Source organism: Panulirus ornatus, chromosome 52 (assembly GCF_036320965.1).
Source record: "Panulirus ornatus isolate Po-2019 chromosome 52, ASM3632096v1, whole genome shotgun sequence".
Taxonomy (NCBI): Eukaryota; Metazoa; Arthropoda; class Malacostraca; order Decapoda; family Palinuridae; genus Panulirus; species Panulirus ornatus.
Genome location: NC_092275.1, coordinates 21,560,266 through 21,580,843, shown reverse-complemented (window position 1 = coordinate 21,580,843; position 20,578 = coordinate 21,560,266). Strand labels below are relative to the sequence as shown.

At 41.5% G+C, this 20,578-nt stretch overlaps 1 protein-coding gene across 2 annotated transcripts in view; it reads right to left on the bottom strand.

The window, feature by feature from the left end:
- The window catches only part of LOC139765131 (dopamine receptor 2-like), a 465,963-nt gene that overhangs the window by 231,427 nt on the left and 213,958 nt on the right, over nucleotides 1–20,578 (bottom strand). For both annotated transcript variants that reach the window (XR_011716584.1, XM_071692326.1), the window contains exon 2: nucleotides 13,908–13,939. The gene's annotated coding sequence lies outside the window, so the exon portion shown is untranslated. The remainder of the gene's footprint in view (nucleotides 1–13,907; nucleotides 13,940–20,578) is intronic.

The following is a 20,578-nucleotide window of genomic DNA, read 5'->3' as shown; positions in this document are numbered from 1 at the left end:
CGGGGAAAATGAAACACGGAAAGTTCCCAAGTGCACTTTCGTGTAATAATCACATCATCAGGGGAGACACAAGAGAGAAATATAACATTCAGTTGATATACATCGAAGAGACGAAGCTAGGACGCCATTTGGTAAACATGTGATTGTCCAAAACTATCACATGTCCAAAACAATCACATGTTTACCAAATGGCGTCCTAGCTTCGTCTCTTCGATGTGTATCAACTGACTGATTTCTCTTGTGTCTCCCCTGATGATGTGATTATTACACGAAAGTGCACTTGGGAACTTTTCGTGTTTCATTTTCCCCGTGGACTCATAGGAATACATATATATATATATATATATATATATATATATATATATATATATATATATATATATATATATATATATACATATATATAATAATAATAATAATAATAATAATAATAATAATGATAATAATAATAATAATAATAATAATAATAATAATAATAATAATAATAATAATAATAATATTAATAATAATATCTCTCTATTGCACAGAGAACGTGTGGAATTCTCATCCGTATTTCGCCCTTCTCTCTTCTATAACCTTCCCGTCTTCCAAGAGTTGAGCTCCACAAACACTTGGAATTTAAATTAATCCAACTACACTTCCTTCTTTTTTATATTCACTTTTTATACCTTTCATCTGAGATGGTCATGACTGGCTGAAGCTTCTGGCCTTGACATGTTAGCCAACATGAAATCGAGATATTTCAGACACACACACACACACACACACACACACACACACATCCACACACACACACACACACACACACACACTCTCTCTCTCTCTCTCTCTCTCTCTCTCTCTCTCTCTATATATATATATATATATATATATATATATATATATATATATATATATATACATATATTGGAAAGTATCACAATTTTGCGCGTGATCAAGATATTCCTATGAATCCACGGGGAAAATGAAACACGATAAGTTCCCAAGTGCACTTTCGTGTAATAATCACATCATCAGGGGAGACACAAGAGAATTATATAAGTCAGTTGATATACATCGAAGAGACGAAGCTATGACGCCATTTGGTTGTTGTATGGATGTACGAGTCTTGGGCAGTGACAGTAAAGGAGAGGAAGAGGGTGAACGTACTGGAAATGAAATGCCTTAAGACGACGTGAGGTGAAAGGCTGGTTGATCCTATTAGGAATGAGTGTGAAAGAGCCAGGCGTGGTAGTAGGCGTGGTCCGGGCGAGACGAATGACAAGGCTGGGATGAAATGGTTCGCACATACGGAAAAGATGAGCGTACACAGCGAATCCTTGTGTCAGAAGCGGATGCAATGAGAAAGAAAGGGGATAATGAGAAGTATATGCAAAGATGAGGTAATGGAGGCTTTTGGGCTATCGGGGTCTGAATACGATCAAGGCGAGAGGCGTTCAGTCGGCAGAATGAACTGATGTGGTATACATGGGTCGACGTGCAGTCAATGGACTAATCCACGGCATATGAAACGGTTAATATAAACAACGAAGTAGCCTGTGGGGTTCGGCTGTGGCTTAGATGGTAGGCTCTAGTTGTTTTCGGTAAATCATACACAGCTGTTGAGTGAATATGAGCAAATAAATAGGTTTTGTCTGTCCCTAAGTCTGCTTCGCTAAGGCAGTAAAGGCGCCTATCTTACGTCGGGACAGATGTTAAGTGCTTGGTAATCAATAGGTGTTGTATAACGTCGGGTATTAACTTCCACCTATGAATCTTTTTTGATGGACCTTATCAGTGTTTTCGTATCACTCGTTAACTGTCGGTAGGATCCTGTCTGCAGCGGAAAGCTGGCTAGGATATTACTGTCGTCTCGAGATCGAATACACAACCAAAGTCTTTGATTAATTTACGCTCTTATCGCGATGAGCCTTCCAGATGACGGAGTCTGTTTGTTAAGGATGCCCTCCTATAACGTGAGGAAGGCTATTGTTAAGCTTCTTATGAGCCGAGAGCAATGCGATCAGAGATCGTACTTTTGACCAAGGAATTGTTGAAAGCCATTTGATACCCTAACAGGTATATGAAAGGTACAGAGGCATGTCAGAGAAGCATGCAACTCTGGCTATCGTCTTGCACATTGGGTACCATAGAGTGTTGAGACGCATTAGGAGTCCATTGTGCCTCTGGCATACTTTAGTTGCCAGAGGATAATGCCTAAGAGAACTCAAATTTACACTCTGGCATCGAAATCAGTAACCTTTTTAAGGTACGTTAGCGTACATGATACTCTGTATCTACAGCCTTCAGAAGCTGATATTTCTCTTTATAATTTTCAAATTTCTTACATTCTTTGTCGAAAAGGATATAACACCTTTAAATGAACTGCTTAAAGGATTGACACTTCCCCTAGTGTGTAAAATGCTCTTTCACGGCAAAATATCTGAATATGGGAAAAATTTCCTAAGCGAGCCATGAAATCCCGCCTCTCCCGCCTGAAATAGTATATAACTTGTCGCATGTCACAGCTGCCACCTCAGTTACTACAGAGCTGCGGTTCTCCCAAGACAGTCCACGAGAAGAAGAGTGATCAGAAAGCACCTTTAGGGGTATCAGTATGTCACAGAAGATCTCATGAACGTCAACGGAGAACAAGGAGTGGAGACCCGAAAAAGACAGAGTGAACCCGTTGCTTCTTGGAGATTATATTGAAGTTATTGAGAGTGCTTCCAATAGCTGAATCCTGACATAGACTCGTGTGAAAACGGGCAATACTGAAAAAATAACGCAACAGTTTCTATGGGAGTGTTTACGATGGCGGTAATGCCACAGGTGTTGGAGACAGATGGTGGTCGAGAAGTACCTATAAGCGTACTGGTGGACATGTCGAACACAGCAAGAAGGAAAACGGAGTGTGAATACATATATACTATCAATATTTTGCGATTTCATATAATTATTCTCAAGAGAAGTGGGACCACTATTTACAACTGGTGTATGAGGCGTTTACTGCCCAGCTTCAGGTGTTTTTCATGAGACTGGCGCAAAGCATAAAGTCACCACAGACATCAAGACAAACGCAAAGCGTTGAGTAAACATGGACACGAGACTGTCGTAAAGCGTTAATCAAGTAATCACAGACGTCTGTAGACATTTACATCATCATACAAGAGAAAGAATTGATCAGTGAGGATCACCTGAAGCAGACAATCGATATTAATGAACAAAAAGATGAAAAGAATAGAACGTATATCATTCGATTCAAACGTGCTAGGCACTCGTCTCCAGGGCTACCTTGCAGCTATACTCAGGAATGTTAATTACAATTTGCTCGTGGATGAGTTCCCTATTCAGTGCAAGGGTCTGCATTGAGGTAAAGCCTTCTGGCATGGTATAATAGAATCGTCCACTGGGACACATGAAGGCACCAACGGTCAATGCCGTGAGGTTGCTAACATTGAGTGCAGAGTTCACACACCCCAGAATTCTGATAGCTTACTGGAGCAGCTTTCACCAGCGACGCTGCGAGTGTTTTGGCAGGACCACTCGATTTCAGGGCCTCCAATGTTCCATTCAATGCGCTCATGGCCATGCAATCAACATTCAGCCCGTTTCTCAAAACGTGAAGACCTCAAGGTATAAATGAATGGATTTTAAAGTGAAAACATTCACATTTACATTAAAATACTAACATCAACATGATGCAAACGAGTTCTATCAGTAGTCTAAAATCTCAAGGTTCTTTGTCCACGTCAAACGAAATAGGTCAACTATGGCACGCACCTGCTATAGCACAAATATGCTGTTTGGGTTTATATAGAGTGCGTTTCCCAAAATCATTAAAGAATAAGTAATGGATGTACCAGTAACGTACCTCAAATTGTACGTTTTCACACCAGAATTCAAAACCAAATTTCCACCATCCTGTTAGATAATAACCATTACACCATACAGTGAGCATAAGGTGTTCGGGTATTCCCATCTGAAAATTAGATGAATAGCAGACTGGAACCAATTACCAGGGTATTAGGCTGCTCAATTCCGGCCAAGACTTTGATTCTGTTTTGCCAGCTCACTAGCTTTACTATGGGTGTCTGATTCAGCATCCTGAGCAATCTTGGACCTCATTCAGAAAAGCCTACACTCTCCAGGTTTTTGTGTTCCGGTGCTACTTGAGCAACATAGTTTGTTTCGACATTTCACCCTTAAGACAAATGAATAACTCTAAGTCTCTTGGTTACTATGAAGTTTCCTGACGATTCCGTGAAAATGAATATTCTACACTTACAAGAACGCCATCTATGGGAACCATACAAAGCAATTGGCGCTGTTGATGGATTCTGGAAGCATCTTTTCATCCTTTCAAGCAAAAGTTCTGACGTACAGAATTGGTCGTCTATTCTTGAAGGTGCGCACCAGCTCGCGTGTTCGTGTTAAGCTCACGAACAACGAGAAAAAGGTGAATATTTATGCTGTTTCTTTACTGGTGAGTGTCATTATACATCACAGCTGGCAGGCTGCAAATGCATACTAATAATATATTTTTTTTAACGTATTCAAAATATGTCTAATGGACCCAGCATCTTTGATTTTAGTCACAATGTACCGCACCGCTCTACTGGAAACAAACAGGCAAACGATATCTGGCAAATATATATATATATATATATATATATATATATATATATATATATATATATATATATATATATATATATATGCGCACTAAACAAAGAAAGTGATCATGTGGTTGGCAGGAAAGACCCCAGGGAATAAAAAGAGGACAAAGGGGGGCCAAGATAGCAGAATTTTCCAAGGAAACAGAGACGTGAAGCCTGATGTCGAGAGTCGGGTGGGAGGATTGCTCCTTCGGATTCAAACAATGGACACAAAGGCTGCCCTCACCCCACCCACGAGTTGTCAAACGCTTCTGGCTAGACGTGTCGCACTCGAACCTACGCTGAGTTCTATGCGAAGTAGGAACATTCTAATGGCTAAATTCTTGTTCCTGAGAAGTCTCTCGTGAGATTAATTTGATAACTATTTGAATTCATACACTGTTTTAATGACAAAGTTGTAGTCCTTATCAAGACTTCCTTATATAACTAAAACAAGAGGTAAACGCAGTTTTCAGAAAAGGAATTGGTCAAAGGAACTGCACTAATATGTCTTACTTGTGTGTTGCAAGTTTGATCATTAGTCTGCTACGTACCTATCAGTAGCATCTCAGGTTTCTTACTGATCGTATCTATACATTCACCTTCCTGCCATTCTGCCTTACTGGGGGTTCCCGCAGCGATCAGGAAGCTGGCCACTTCCACCGGACAGGATCACACGAGGTCGCATCGAGATACAAGTCGGCTTCAGCGAGGCTGCATCACCAGGAGTATATAGTCTCGACAAAACGTCTCCCTCCAGATCAGTGCATCATTTCCTTGCGAAAAATAAACCTAATTGCTTTTATCATTTCCGCGGGGCAGCGTCAGGAAGAGACGAACAATGGCCTCATTTGTTCACATATGGTCTCTGACATGTACAGTGGACAGAGGCTTGAAAATACTGTCCAAAGCTAAGATCCACACACACTACTCTGAGGATTATATTGACTTCTCGATGTGCTTTGGTTCGGCCCACTGACTATATGCTACCTACCATATAACAAATCTATCCAGCATTCACCATTTGCCCATCGGAATCGTCGAGGTTCGGCCATTCAAAAACCTTCCTCAGTCATCCCCGACCTCTTGGTTCCAACCACTTCTGAGAAAAGATCCTCAGCGTTAATCCCTCTCTTGATCCCCTTCATATGTCTGAGCTGTTCCGGGGCACCCTGGTCAGCCCTCACAGTGAGGCTACATCTACTGCCACACGTCTTCCCGACATTATCATTTCTTAAGAAATCAACCCACCTTGAGCCACGCATCATCCTCAGACATTGCATTTCCAGCACATTCATCAGCCACCTCGCCTCTGCACTGATGGACCAACACTCTCGCACACACACACACACACACACACACACACACACACACACACACACACACACACTTATAAAGAAGACAAGCCGGACACATAAACCTTAGAAGCTCCAGGCTTTCTACTGTGTATCAAGACCCTGATCAAAAAGCCACAAAGTGGAGAAGAATGTATACAAAACTAGATCCCACTCCACCCAAGGATTATATAGACATATATATATATATATATATATATATATTTTTTTTTTTTTTTTCCTTTGTCGCTGTCTCCCGCGTTTGCGAGGTAGCGCAAGGAAACAGACGAAAGAAACGGCCCAACCCACCCCCATACACATGTATATACATACGTCCACACACGCAAATATACATACCTATACAGCTTTCCATGGTTTGCCCCAGACGCTTCACATGCCCCGATTCAATCCACTGACAGCACGTCAACCCCGGTATACCACATCGATCCAATGCACTCTATTCCTTGCCCGCCTTTCACCCTCCTGCATGTTCAGGCCCCGATCACACAAAATCTTTTTCACTCCATCTTTCCACCTCCAATTTGGTCTCCCACTTCTCCTCGTTCCCTCCACCTCTGACACATATATCCTCTTGGTCAATCTTTCCTCACTCATTCTCTCCATGTGCCCAAACCATTTCAAAACACCCTCTTCTGCTCTCTCAACCACGCTCTTTTTATTTCCACACATCTCTCTTACCCTTACGTTACTTACTCGATCAAACCACCTCACACCACACATTGTCCTCAAACATCTCATTTCCAGCATATCCATCCTCCTGCGCACAACTCTATCCATAGCCCACGCCTCGCAACCATACAACATTGTTGGAATCACTATTCCTTCAAACATAGCCATTTTTGCTTTCCGAGATAATGTTCTCGACTTCCACACATTCTTCAAGGCTTCCAGGATTTTCGCCACCTCCCCCACCCTATAATCCACTTCCGCTTCCATGGTTCCATCCGCTGCCAGATCCACTCCCAGATATCTAAAACACTTTACTTCCTCCAGCTTTTCTCCATTCAAACTTGACTTGACCCTCAACCCTACTGTACCTAATAACCTAATATTATCCCTGGGGATAGGGGAGAAAGAATACTTCCCACGTTATTCCTTGCGTGTCGTAGAAGGCGACAAAAAGGGGAGGGAGCGGGTGGCTGGAAATCCTCCCCTCTCATTCTTTTTTCTTTTTTTTCCAAAAGGAGGAACAGAGAAGGGGGCCATGTGAGGATATTCCCTCTAAGACCCACTGTAAAGCTACCTCGCTAATGCGGGAAATGGCGAACAGTATGAAAGAAAGAAAGGATATATATATATATATATATATATATATGTCCATTCACGTGTTCGAATAATCTCGTACATCTCTGGGGTATAAAAGAATACATTCAGGCAGTCACCACAGAAATGCCAGGGCTCTCACCACATATTATCTGAGGAAGGTGTGATCGAGTCAGATAGACCGAGGTTAACGTTACGTGATATGAGATAACGATCAGGTTTAAGGCAGACGTAGATACATAGTCCTAAAAGTGAGAATCTATTTTCCTTTTTTTTTTGATATTTGAAGTTAATCCGTTTTGCATCTATTTCTTCCGTTCTGAAAAACTTTTCCCAATCCTTTTCATACGTTATAACAGACTGAATCTAGTCTTTGCCTGCGCCAGGAAGGATATCACAGAAAAGACAAAACATTAAGAAAAGAAAATGGACTTACCCAAAGTGATCTCCGAGTTTTCACATCAAGTCGGTTCCATCATCTAACACCAATTAACTAGTCATGACTCTTCGCTGTTTTAAGATTTCACAAAGACAAAAAAAAGAAGAAATCCATAAATCTGGGTGATTAAGGAGCAGATTAGAGAGCATGGAAGTGAAAATTACCCACATATCGACAACCTAGGACTCCAGTTGGCCAGATAATGTTACCCAACGAAATACCTAATGCTTTATCGGAAGACTGTGATGTTCCCCTGCGAAAATTAGTGTTGGAATCTCTTACGAGGAGTGTTACAAACTCTTTCCCGTTCCTTCAGTTTCATGAATTTAATTCCCTCATCTACAACAGCCGAAATTATAGATAATCATGGAAACTCCATTAAGTATATCAAAGTCCTAATTACTGTCACCAACTGAAATGCCATAGAATATTGATTTACACAAGACATTAGACCATTATTACATGCCTCACAAACTTTAGTAGGCAAGTGAGAAATAATGGTATTGCACTGGTTTCTTATGGAAATAAGATTCCTCAAAATCAAATCACCATCCTTTTAGATTTTTCCATTACTGAATAAGATCTAAAACGCGTCAACATTATTGAGTGAATTCAGTAAGTTTTCCTCGAGTTCGGTGCGTTTTTCTCCGCTTCATCGCTCACCGTCTTGTTATACTTGGGATAAAAAGAGCAACAAACGCATCTTCGTTAACCTTCGATAGACCTATCATCGTTTAAACTACATAGTAGACAATGCTGGATGTCGACGTTGACCCTTGCGACTTAAGTAAAAGGACATATTCACCAAAATAAATGTTATACGTGGGCGAGTGGGACTGACTGCGACGCATTCGCAGGCAGCCCAGGGTCGAGCGTAGTAAATGTATTAAAATTCTTAACAGGTTTGAGAAAAAGAGTCACGGGAGACAAACACTCCAGTCATATATATATATATATATATATATATATATATATATATATATATATATATATATATATATATATATATGTATATATATATATATATATATATATATATATATATATGTATATATATATATATATATATATATATATATATATATATATATATATATATATATATACATATATATATATATATATATATATATATATATATATATATATATATATATATATATATATATATTTTTTTTTTTTTTTTTTTTCCAAACTATTCGCCATTTCCCGCGTTTGCAAGGTAGCGTTAAGAACAGAGGACTGGGCCTCTGAGGGAATATCCTCACCTGGCCCCCTTCTCTGTTCCTTCTTTTGGAAAATTAAGAAAAACAAAAACCAAGAGGGGTGGATTTCCATCCCCCCGCTCCCTCCCCTTTTAGTCGCCTTCTACGACACGCAGGGAATACGTGGGAAGTATTCTTTCTCCCCTATCCCCAGGGATTATATATATATATATATATATATATATATATATATATATATATATATATATATATATATATATATATATATATAAACTTGCCGAACGTGCATGCAAATTTCGCAGGACGATGTGCGAAAAAAAAGAAGATATGACACCATGAATCCGTGAAAGCAACGAATGAACAAGGAACATCGAATGAACAAGGACTGATCCTGATATGCTGAACAAGTGGTGTTTAACCCCTTTACTCCCCCAGTACAGTTGGGTCAGAACGACGTAAACCCCTAACGTTAACCCCCAGGGTTGCACAGTCTGACAGAGAAGGAAATTTGCCTCGAATTTGGTCGACTGCCTTCCCTCCTCCCTTGCCTAACACAGATTTCCACGAGTTAGAATTCCCTCCTCCCTCGATGGCTTTCGAGAAGAGCAAAAGACCGATAGATGGCTAACGCGAGAGGCATTTATAATGTTATTTCCCAGTCTGGGATGCATGGTTAGATACAAGGTAAATAAACATCTTATTAGGTAGATGTAACTGCTGATTTTCACAACTGGGGCGCTTAATGCTCAAGGAAATAGGAGACAATTACAATAACACTTCGTAGTTATGGGATTAGCAATAATTTTGGTTGTCACTTGGCTAATTCATATATATATATATATATATATATATATATAAGCTGACAACAAAACTCATCGGTAATACCTTATCATCAATGACCTTAAACAACTCAATTTCCCTATGAAAATGAGTTTCGACTCTTTGCGCCCGAATGACCCATGCATGTGTACAAAACACCCACAGACGAAGGATCTTAAGCAAGAGAGAGAGAGAGATCGTTTACGAAACCGTTCAATATCTAACCAAAACAAGAGCGTGAAGACCTTATCTTTCCGTAACCCGTATCTAACGCCACACTCGTGCATAATCCCACCCTTCAACTTAGCTTCCTCTCTATCTCTACCCTGTCCCTCGGACAGTCCGAGCCAGTATCAGCAGCCAGCCAGCTCCCATACAAGAGCACGGTGCAGCTGTTCATTAGGGGGGACGCTATCACAATTTTGAAGGGTCAGGCCAGCTGGCTTTATTCATCTGCCCCTGTCCCAGCACAAGCGGGTAGAGATGATAACACAGAACGAAATTACTTTTCAGTTTAAATAGGTAGTAATGCGCAGAAGCTGAAATATAATCATTTTAAGAAAAGGCATCCACATTAGAATACGAAATACGTGATACTGTCACATCATATAATGAAAATTCGGGTCTAAACCTAAGAATACATTCACAACGTCACAATCTTTATCCATGTTAGTGCAATGTCAGTAGAAACATTCATCACATAGATTCTGAACAGTGGTTATCTCAACGATCATCCCATGGACTTCTAAAAGTAACGAAGTGTACAAGATGATTAGGCGAAGTCTTCCAGGGAACTATTATTTATCTCGAAGAATATAGAATACGAGAAAAATTCCTCTGCCATTTCTATTTCATCTGATCCAGCTAGATTTCGATCGACTGGCCACACATAAACTTACCGAGTATACATGCAAATTTCGTGGGACATTATATAACAAGATACCACGAATCCTTGAGCACATCATATGTACAATAACTGCTCCTGAAAATACTGAACAAGTGTCCAGTCAATCAAGTTTTATAACACTTGACTGCATAGATCGTTGCCTCTGTCACTCGACTGAGAAACCATTACTGGGTGTCAGCTGGGTACTGTGGTTTGCCATCCATTTTCATCGCTGGCTCAGCGTATCTCGTTAACACTGGGAAATATGTGCCACAAGCGGCGAGCTCTGAAAGTCAATTATCCACCTTATCAATAAAGTTGTCATGATCGGTTTAGTTATGATTTTGCTCTCCCTAATCAGGAACTGCATCCTGGTTGCTGAATTAGCGAGATTTCAGGCAGCTTCAGAACTGCTTCTTTCTCAGGATATAAACGAGCTGATTTTTTACAGCAGTTTCTTGAAGAAGGGTCTTTCAAAGTGATGGCCGATATAATACGAGTATTATACCGTAATTCATGGCAGCGAGGTCAGCCAATTGTCTATCAGGGCCACACAGGAGTGATTAACAATATACCATAAACTCACGTCTATTTCTCCGCTTGTGTGGAGGAAATATGAATCTCGCTGGAGCCTTTCAATTCACGTTTTCCTGAATTGGTCATACAGACGGACTCGCTAGCCGCACTTACAGGCATCCCCGCAGGACAAGAACAGCGATGAGAGACTCGACCTAATTGGCCAACCATTACAGCGAGGGTTCCATATTGCCCAAGGTCACGCCGGCTGTCACGGAATTCAAGGGAGAATGATTGGGTTGTTCTCTGGACCAAGAAGTTGAATTGTCATCACAATCATTTATCAGGATCCAATAAAAGGAGACCACCGGGAACAGAGTGCGCCAGTCACGAAATCACCTTACACATCTCGTCTTTAAGAAACGACGCAGTATATCTGCATTCTACCAGCTCACGAAACCAAAGGAAATATTGGACAATAAACCAGAAGAACTTCGTCGTCAAAGTGAACAGAAATGACAAACAAAAGAACAATGTGATGGTTTCCATGAACAAAAGGTAGAGAGATTGGAATACATGTCCTACATGCAAAGTAGGGATTTCCGTTCAGTTATTCAGTCAGTTAACTGTAAACCCCGAGTGTATATAATGAGGTAAAAGACACCTTTGGCGAAGCTGTATCATTGTCAGTGGGGCTCCACGAACAGGGAGCTCCACAGTCTTGTGATTATCATTTGCTGTTAATGTGTGTATTATGTGAAGTAAGCTTTTACACTCTCTTATCCTGTCTCTTAATCCTGTATGTATGTAGTGTTTTCCTCTTATGTGTACACACACAAACACACACACAGACACAGACACACACACTCATCTATCGACCACATCCGACCGGTGGATGAACACCTCTGTTGCGTGTGGGCCAAGTGCCTCGTCCAAGATTCGAACCCATGTGTTGCCCCATCCCCGGTAGGGCAGTACTGCTGGCCCACCGGGGGTCAGTACTGCTAACCACCTCACCACGCAAGCCCATACATGTGTGTGCGCGCGCGCGCGCGCGTGTGTGTATACTAAATCCTACATACAAGGCCATTTACCAAAAAGCTGGAACACAAATTGGTCGAGGAGACAACAGCATTTTTCAATATTCTTTCACCGCAAATATAACCAAGTTACCGAAATACACAAAGGGAAACTCGATCCCCTCCCCACCGCTTCTCATTTTCCCAATCTTCTTTCAAATATTACAGGAGAAATTCATCGCCCACTGGAAAAAAAAACGCAGTGGCAGCTATAGTATAATAACACTAGAAACAGTCTCGTTTAGGGAATTTTATCTCCCGTAACTGAGGAACATTAGACTCGGTTTTAATAATTATATATATGCGTGTGTGAAGTATTATAAACGTTCGCTTTTAATAATTCTTTAAAAACGTTTTTTTTTATGAAAGCTGGAATAATTACTTACTGGAGCGTGTAATTAACTTTCCCAAATTTATGCGTAATTTCAGAGGACGATTAACGTGCCTCCCACTGATGGTATATCAAACATTTTTTGAGGGTGAAAAAAAAAAAAAAAAGAGTATCATTAAGAGACGAATTCTTTTCGAGGAAGATAAGTTTTAATGTCCGAACCACTATTGATAATTCAGAACTGATGGCTACTCTTATCATGCATTCTACAGTGGTCTTTCGAGTGTGTAAATCAGCCTCGTTATGACCTTCACCTTCCTTATCGACTGTTTTCAATTGCATTCTTCTCAATTCCTGAGGAGCGAAAGCGCATCATGCACGCGCATGCCATCGCCTAATGGCTTGTTCTTCCCTTTCAAAACGCACAAAGGCCTTTCGGGCACAGCTTTCATCCGTCGTGACGGTGCAGGAGGGAGGTAGTCAGCATGGCTCCTGGGAGGAGGACCTGTTACCGTCAAGACCCTTCTCCTCCTCCTCCTCCTCCTTCTCCTTCTCCTCCTCGTCCTCCTCCTCCTCCTCCTCCTCCTCCTCCTCCTCCTCCTCATGCAGGAGAGCCCCGGCGCTCAACAAACAATGGTGAGATAAAGAAAAAAAATTTTTCAAGATCTCGAAGGCCACGAGGCATTGAGGAACCTCGAGAGGTATGCCATCAGGTTATAAGACGAGGAAATCAATCCCTTTAGAAGCCAAGGTGATAACAGGTGAAGGGCAGATAAGAAAGATACAAATGAGGCAATTGATATACGGAAGAGACAACACGGCCCTGGCACGAGATAAGGAGCAATACTCCTGAGCACTGCGTATGCAAGTGGTGTATTATAGAAGTTTACCATTATCAAAAATGAAAGATAATCTTGAAATTGGAATACCTAGACACAGAAAAAGCAATATGATATTCATTACAGTATTACATTGCTGTAATGTCACTGAAGATGATTAAAGAGACATTATCATCCTGTAATTTGTATCATCAACCTCTTATCTCTTTACCTTAATCATGCAGAAACCTAGATTTATGTAAAGGTCATGATATACACATGCAAAATAATTACTCATGCACTTAAAATCCAAATGTAGATTAGCAGTAAAAGATAATGACCATGTTAGAAAATACCTAAACGTTTCCAGAGCAAAGAGCAGAAATACGAAGGATTGCTCTATGTTCTTACGTTTATTTTCTTTCTTCCATTTCTAATCTGTTATTCACATACCCGTAATGTTCGTAAACTTCATCCTCTATATACAAGGGGCACCTCCATCCTCTACATATAAGTTGCCCCCAGAACGGTGACTTACCAGGCCTGAAGATGGAATCCCAAGGCGCAACCCTGTAAACGAATAGAAAAGTTGGGTTAAAAAAAAAAGTTGAGTAAGCGTTTTTAAGCTTTACTTTTAAGCTTATTTAGAATGTTTGTAAACTCTAGTCATCTAAATGTATCATAAGAGATAAAGGTATGTTCTGCATGATTAATCGCATTGGTTCCTCCAACTATAACAGCTAACAAATTAAAGAGAAGTGAAGTAAGTTTATGCAGGAATACAGACCCAGATGTGTATTGAATTTCAGAGAAGACGCGTTGGGGAAACTCTGTAATATACGAGAAATACACACACACACACACACACACACACACACACACACATGCATAAAAAAACGCATAAAACATCGTCAGTCTAAGGAGAAATAATACGTGGATGCGTCTGGAAAATGATCCAGGTCTCACACTGGAAGAAAATGCCATAGCCACTGACCCCCTGACCTCCATTCATGCCACCAGGACCCGGGAATGGATTTTTCCCTCGCACGTCCCTGGACGCAGATAGGCTCTCGCAAAATCCAGTTATGATTTTCCTCTTTTTTCTTTTTTTATATATATTTAGGCGATTGGGTAAACAGAAGAGCGATTAATGATAATAAATCTGGTGTATTTTCTCAGTACATCTTGTATTACAAGTCCATTCTCCGACATGTTTCTTGTACTTATTTCCCTCCGCTACGATGCTGCAATAAAAACAAAATATACATGAAATATACAGTCAAGGGAATATATTTCTTTCATGAAAGACGTCCCTAGCAACGGAGGTCAAAAGAATATATTTCTTTCATGAAAGACGTCCCTAGCAACGGAGGTCAAAAGAATATATTTCTTTCACGAAAGACGTCCCTAGCAACGGAGGTCTAACGAATATATTTCTCATGAAAGACGTCCACAGCAGCGGTCAAACGAATATATTTCTCTTATGAAAGACGTCTCCAACAACAGAGGTCAACGAATATTTTTCTTATGAAATACGTCTCCAGCAACGGAGGTCAAAACGAATATGTTTCTCTCATGAATGACGTCTCCAGCAACGGAGGTCAAACGAATATATTTCTCATGAAAGACGTCCACAGCAGCGGTCAAACGAATATATTTCTCTTATGAAAGACGTCTCCAACAACAGAGGTCAACGAATATTTTTCTTATGAAATACGTGTCCAGCAACGGAGGTCAAAACGAATATGTTTCTCTCATGAATGACGTCTCCAGCAACGGAGGTCAACGAATACCTTTCTCCCATGAAAGACGTCCACAGCAACGGAGGTCAAACGAATACATTTCTATCATGAAAGACGTCCACAGCAACGGAGGTCAAACGAACACATTTCTATCATGAAAGACGTCTCCAACAACGGAGGTCAAACGCTCAATGGCAAGTGCCTGGATACACTTGAAGAAAAGCTCGCTGAACTCACCACACGAAGACCCTCGACTCCGACGACGCTGAATGAGCAAGACGAGTGAGTGGCCAGTGACGGAGGTGTTGGGTCTCGAGATCGGGCGTTGGTGGGTAGCTGCCACACGCCAACACTCGGGGTGGTGTGGGTGTGAGGTGTGTCTGCCTCTTCCCTCGATCGATCGCACCGCACTCCTACATCAGTTGGAGGGACTCCCTACGCGCCAATGGGGTGATGCTGGTGGACTAGCAGGCCCTAATGACATCCTTATGGGTCAATGGCCCTAAGATACCCCAACAAGTAAGCAAGTGGTGGACTCTAAGACCAACTCGAAGTCTTAGGAGTCGACAGTATCTTTTGATCGTCTTTCAGTCGTTGTCAACATTGTAAGTCGCCTGATATCTTTTGTATTTGTTGACCTCCGACTACCCAACGATACGAGCCCCTCACACACATCACAGAAATGCGTTCGTTAAACTAAAACCGTTTAAGTCTTCACCATAATACTGGACGCTCTGGAAGCAAAAGACAGACATTTTCAACCCGAAACCGAGGGGAAAATGCAAGAGTATCCTGAAATTCAGTGCTTGGTTACAACATAAACCCTGAACTACAACAGGAAAAGATTTCGTGCGCTTTGTACGACACATCATCCCTCCTTAACAAAAATATACAAAGAGTAATACATTATGGAGAAAATCGAAAAATAATACAGTGTCTGGTGCTTTCTTTGTAATGCCCACACGTTTATGTTGCTCTGAGTATGTTGAGCAATGGTTCATAATTCACTGCGTCTCAGAATTTTACCCCACCCCAAAAAAATTCCTCTCACCTTTCAAGTCCTGCAAGACTGTGTAAAAACACTATACCAGTCCTCCGTTGGACTCTCGTCCTCTCACTGATCACACCGACATCCTCCCAGTTCCTCGTCCTCCTCCTAGCCTCCTCCCAGTCCTTCGCTCACTTTCCGGAGGCTAATCCTCATACCGATCTTCTCGTTATCCTCCCGGTCCCCTCTCCTCCTCCAGATCAATTCTCCGTCCTCCAAGCGCCTCAGCTCTCCTCCCTATCGTTCACCTTCCTCCAAACGCTTTTCCTCCTCACACTTTTTGTCCTTTTTCCAATCATTTGTCTTCCATTTGGTCTACTTCCCTCCGTCCATAACGCACTATCCTTTGCCTTAGGCAAGATCTCGTAAGCAGTCGTAAGTAGGTAGGTCCTGCTTACCTCTCCATTTCTCCACCTTACAAGTCATCAGACGATTATATCACAAGAACTAGTCTATGAAACTGCAAACCCTAATGAAAATCCTCGAGTGTTCGTAAACATGCGTCGGGCATATATGGACACAGCTTATGACTGGAAACTTTTTTAACATCCCTCGAAACAACTCACCGAGGGACTTAAATAGAGCTTAATCTGATAAGAAGTGTCGTAAAAGTATATTTTCACCAGTCATATCGTTTCATATCCTGAAAATTACGGAACTATGACATTTTGAGATATTTCTATATCTTTTTTCTTACTAATGGCAATTTGAGGTCTGTTACTTGTACTTCCTACAAAGCAAACTGTTTCGTTTCTCTTCAGTCAACCTGTAAAGTTCAACAGTTGAAGTTTCTGTAAACAATGCCATAATACCAAGAAGCAATACAATACAGGCTAAAAATCAACTCAAAGCATATCGTGGTCCTTAACCTATAGAGACATGGCTTACATCAACAGGATAAACATTAAGGACACAGAAGTTACTAAGTGGACGTCGACTTCATGACATCAATGGACGATGGAGGGAGCAATGGGAGCTTATCCTACACTCCCACCTACTATAACAAGGGACACCACATCCCGCCACAACGGTATGGAACAGTCTATAGTAACTGTTCCATGCTGCATTAATCGCTGAAAGCTCCAACACTCCTCACACGTTATCATGAACCTTTACGGAGAGCGACGCCACCGTACGCATCTTCGCTTCATCCTCGTTGAACCTAAATGCACTTCAACCTCGGCAAACGCATCTTCACATTCTCACTTTCGCTGCGCCCTCGACGCCACTGTCTTTTCATCTGCATCTGACACCCAAGGGCCACTACAAAGACCAGAGTTAGGCTATTGAAAAGCATCACGGTACTCAACCAAGTCAAGAACAATGTTCTCCCTCCTGTAGAAGGGGACAATAATGATACAACTACAGTTGAAATCATAAAACATATATATATAAGAATCAGGCGATATAAAGTTTATGTCTATTTTCACTTACGTTAAATCATGGTTTATTTCTGCGACAGACTTTATACTTCAAGTTTATCTAAATAAACATGAAGTAAAGTCTTTTCCTTTGCATATAGAGCGAGTTAATGAACCGGGAACAGATATCACAATCTAAAGATCATTTTGGTTACGAGTAAACCAAGAGGGGAATGAAAGAGTAGGAAAGGAAGAAGATGGGAGACTGATAATCACAACGATGTAGTCAGGTGGGAAGAAATATGATCCAAAGAAAAAAGGAGTGAGGAGGTAACCTGTGGTTTAGCCAGGGGAGGGTAGGTGGGGAGACTAAAATAATACCACCAAGATAGTTTTGGTGGCAAGTGGGGAGGGTAGGAAGTGGGTAGGTATTGGGGAGACAATGCAGGGTGTGGAGGTTGTTAGACAGGAGTACCAAAGCGTTACGCAGGTACAACACGAACTCCTCGCCACTGCCATGGACGCTACCCTATCATCGTTCAATCCAAATGACTGTTTATACTCCAAGATGCAGAACCAACTTCCTCTCTCAGTCACGCCTTGTTCGTCTATCTCAGAAGCCTTGTAACATGAACGCGCGCTTTTTCACGGCGAGTAAAATGGGATTTATCAGCGGCGTAATGTAAGAAAGGGACACTCGGGTGTGCGGTAGATAGCCTGGCCTCCTAGCGAGAGCCGTTCTGCCGTATTAGGGTTGTGGGTTCGTGTGGGGCGTGGCAGCTAGGCTACCACTCACAGCAGGGGTAGATTGCGACCGAACACGGTCGCATCATGTCAGGTTATCACGGGAGAAACGAGTACTCTATACTGATGTGTGTTTCTTCGCCTCCTAGAGGCACTCCTGCAGTTGAGGGCAGATAATGCTTATCACGTAGTGGTCACAGTCCAGAAGATCCTTAGTGGTCTCTGATACGACACCTGGGATTTCAGGAGCTGCCTTTTAGAGCTGCTTCAGCGTACTATACAGTATGTCAATACGTTTTATATTACTGCTGTACGAAAATGTTCATTGCACTGCAAGACAATGCAACATCTTGATTCTTTTCTGTATCTCGTGCCATTGTAAGAGTTGGCCGTGATCTTATTGCTTAATACATAATCAACGTCGATAATGAGATATGAAAAGGGTAATATGGATGAAAACCAAATTGCACAGATTTCCTTCTCATACAATACGCACCGAATAGTATTTCAATGCAGAGTCCTTCCGGGTTCAAAGACCTTCTTTTGCCCCCTTATTTCGTACATAGGTCATATAATGAAAGCCTCTGCCTTAGTTTCTCATAAAAAATGTATCTCCACGGAGATACTTACGGTTCATAATGATTTGTAATGAAAGAAACTTACGGTTACGTGAGTTCACAGACTAAACAGACCCATGTTCTAAAGAGAGGTGGTCCACCCTTAACACCAGTGAAATAAAAAAAGCAATTCCCTTATAAGCAGTGGAAGCAGAGAGAGAGAGAGAGAGAGAGAGAGAGAGAGAGAGAGAGAGAGAGAGAGAGAGAGAGAGAGAGAGAGAGGAGCGATCAGTTAGCGAGATAGGAAATGCCATTCGACAATCAGTGTCTCCTCGACAGACAAGAGCTCTAACGATAAACCAAACCCCCAACCGACCCTATAACATTATTTGCTCAATCCGGGCTATGATGCAGAACAAACAAGGAGGGAAATCTACTCCCTGACGCCCCGAGGGGGTCTTCTCCCTACCTACCTCCCTACCTACCAGGGACCACGACAGAGACTGTGGTCTCATTTCCAGAGAGGTCTGGAGATCGATCGATGGTGAAGTGTGTAAGAGAGCCAGACACAGAGTATATGAGGCCCAGTCGTCCCTGGACCTTTCGTTCACTCTACATCCTACATCGGCCACTGGATGGTGCAAAGTGCACAATAAATTCGCCGCCCTTGAGGCAAAAGCCAAATCCAGGAACCTGAGTCGTAGGGAACACCTCCAGCACCTTCAGGAGTCCAGAGACGACAAACTCTTGTGACGATGATATTTTCCCTACTTACTCTTAAGACACAGCGTTGAGAAAAGGAAGTTTAAAGAAGAAACTTTGCAGTAGACAGCCTGAAGACGGTTCAACTTTGGCAAACATGGAATTACCGTCAAAAGTTTTACCAGACGGCTGAGTCCTCCGTGGGAGTCTGTGCAGTGAGTAAGTGGCCAAGGAAGAGTGGCCAATTTCCTGATCTTTCACAAGATATCAAACGGGTCTCAGTAGAAGTACTTACGCCTAGCTCTTTAAAGGCAGACGAATGTGTAACCTTAAATTTTCTCAAAAGTAAAATGGTAAGAACTATGCTTTATTGCGGTAAGACGACGAACAGGAGCTTTGTATTTTCTTTAAAACTGTCTTCATAATGGTAACCTGTAACCAGCATAAAGACCGTCAGAGAAAGAGGGCTACAGGACCATCCATGTCCATCACTATCATAATGACAACACGAAAGTCCAGCCAGTAGAAATGTTCAATCATAACAGGTCTGTTCTTACGAGCTTGTGGCCGATGCACCCCAGATCAAATGTAGTAAAAAGATGAAAATCTGACTTCATACACAGAATATGACACACCACGGGTCAGTCTGGGTCGGACCTGCATAGATTTGATTCCTGGATACGAGTGGCGACCTACACCCAACCCAGGTGTTCATCCTCCCCTTTAGACCCTTCGATAAATGGGTCCCTGGCTTTGGCTGAGGAGAGGAAGGGATGCATAGATACGTAGGAGTAACGACTTGGTACATATATATATATATATATATATATATATATATATATATATATATATATATATATATATATATATATATATATATATATATATATATAGGGTTAAGAGACAGAGTAACACGAGTGTACTTATCTCCCCGTAACCCACAAATAGCAGTCGCACACAATCAATATACACTAGAGGTTTTTGTAGTGAAATATTCCTTCATCGTATTTAGTTCTTATGAGAATGACTAAGAACCCTTTTATGGGGCTCCAGCA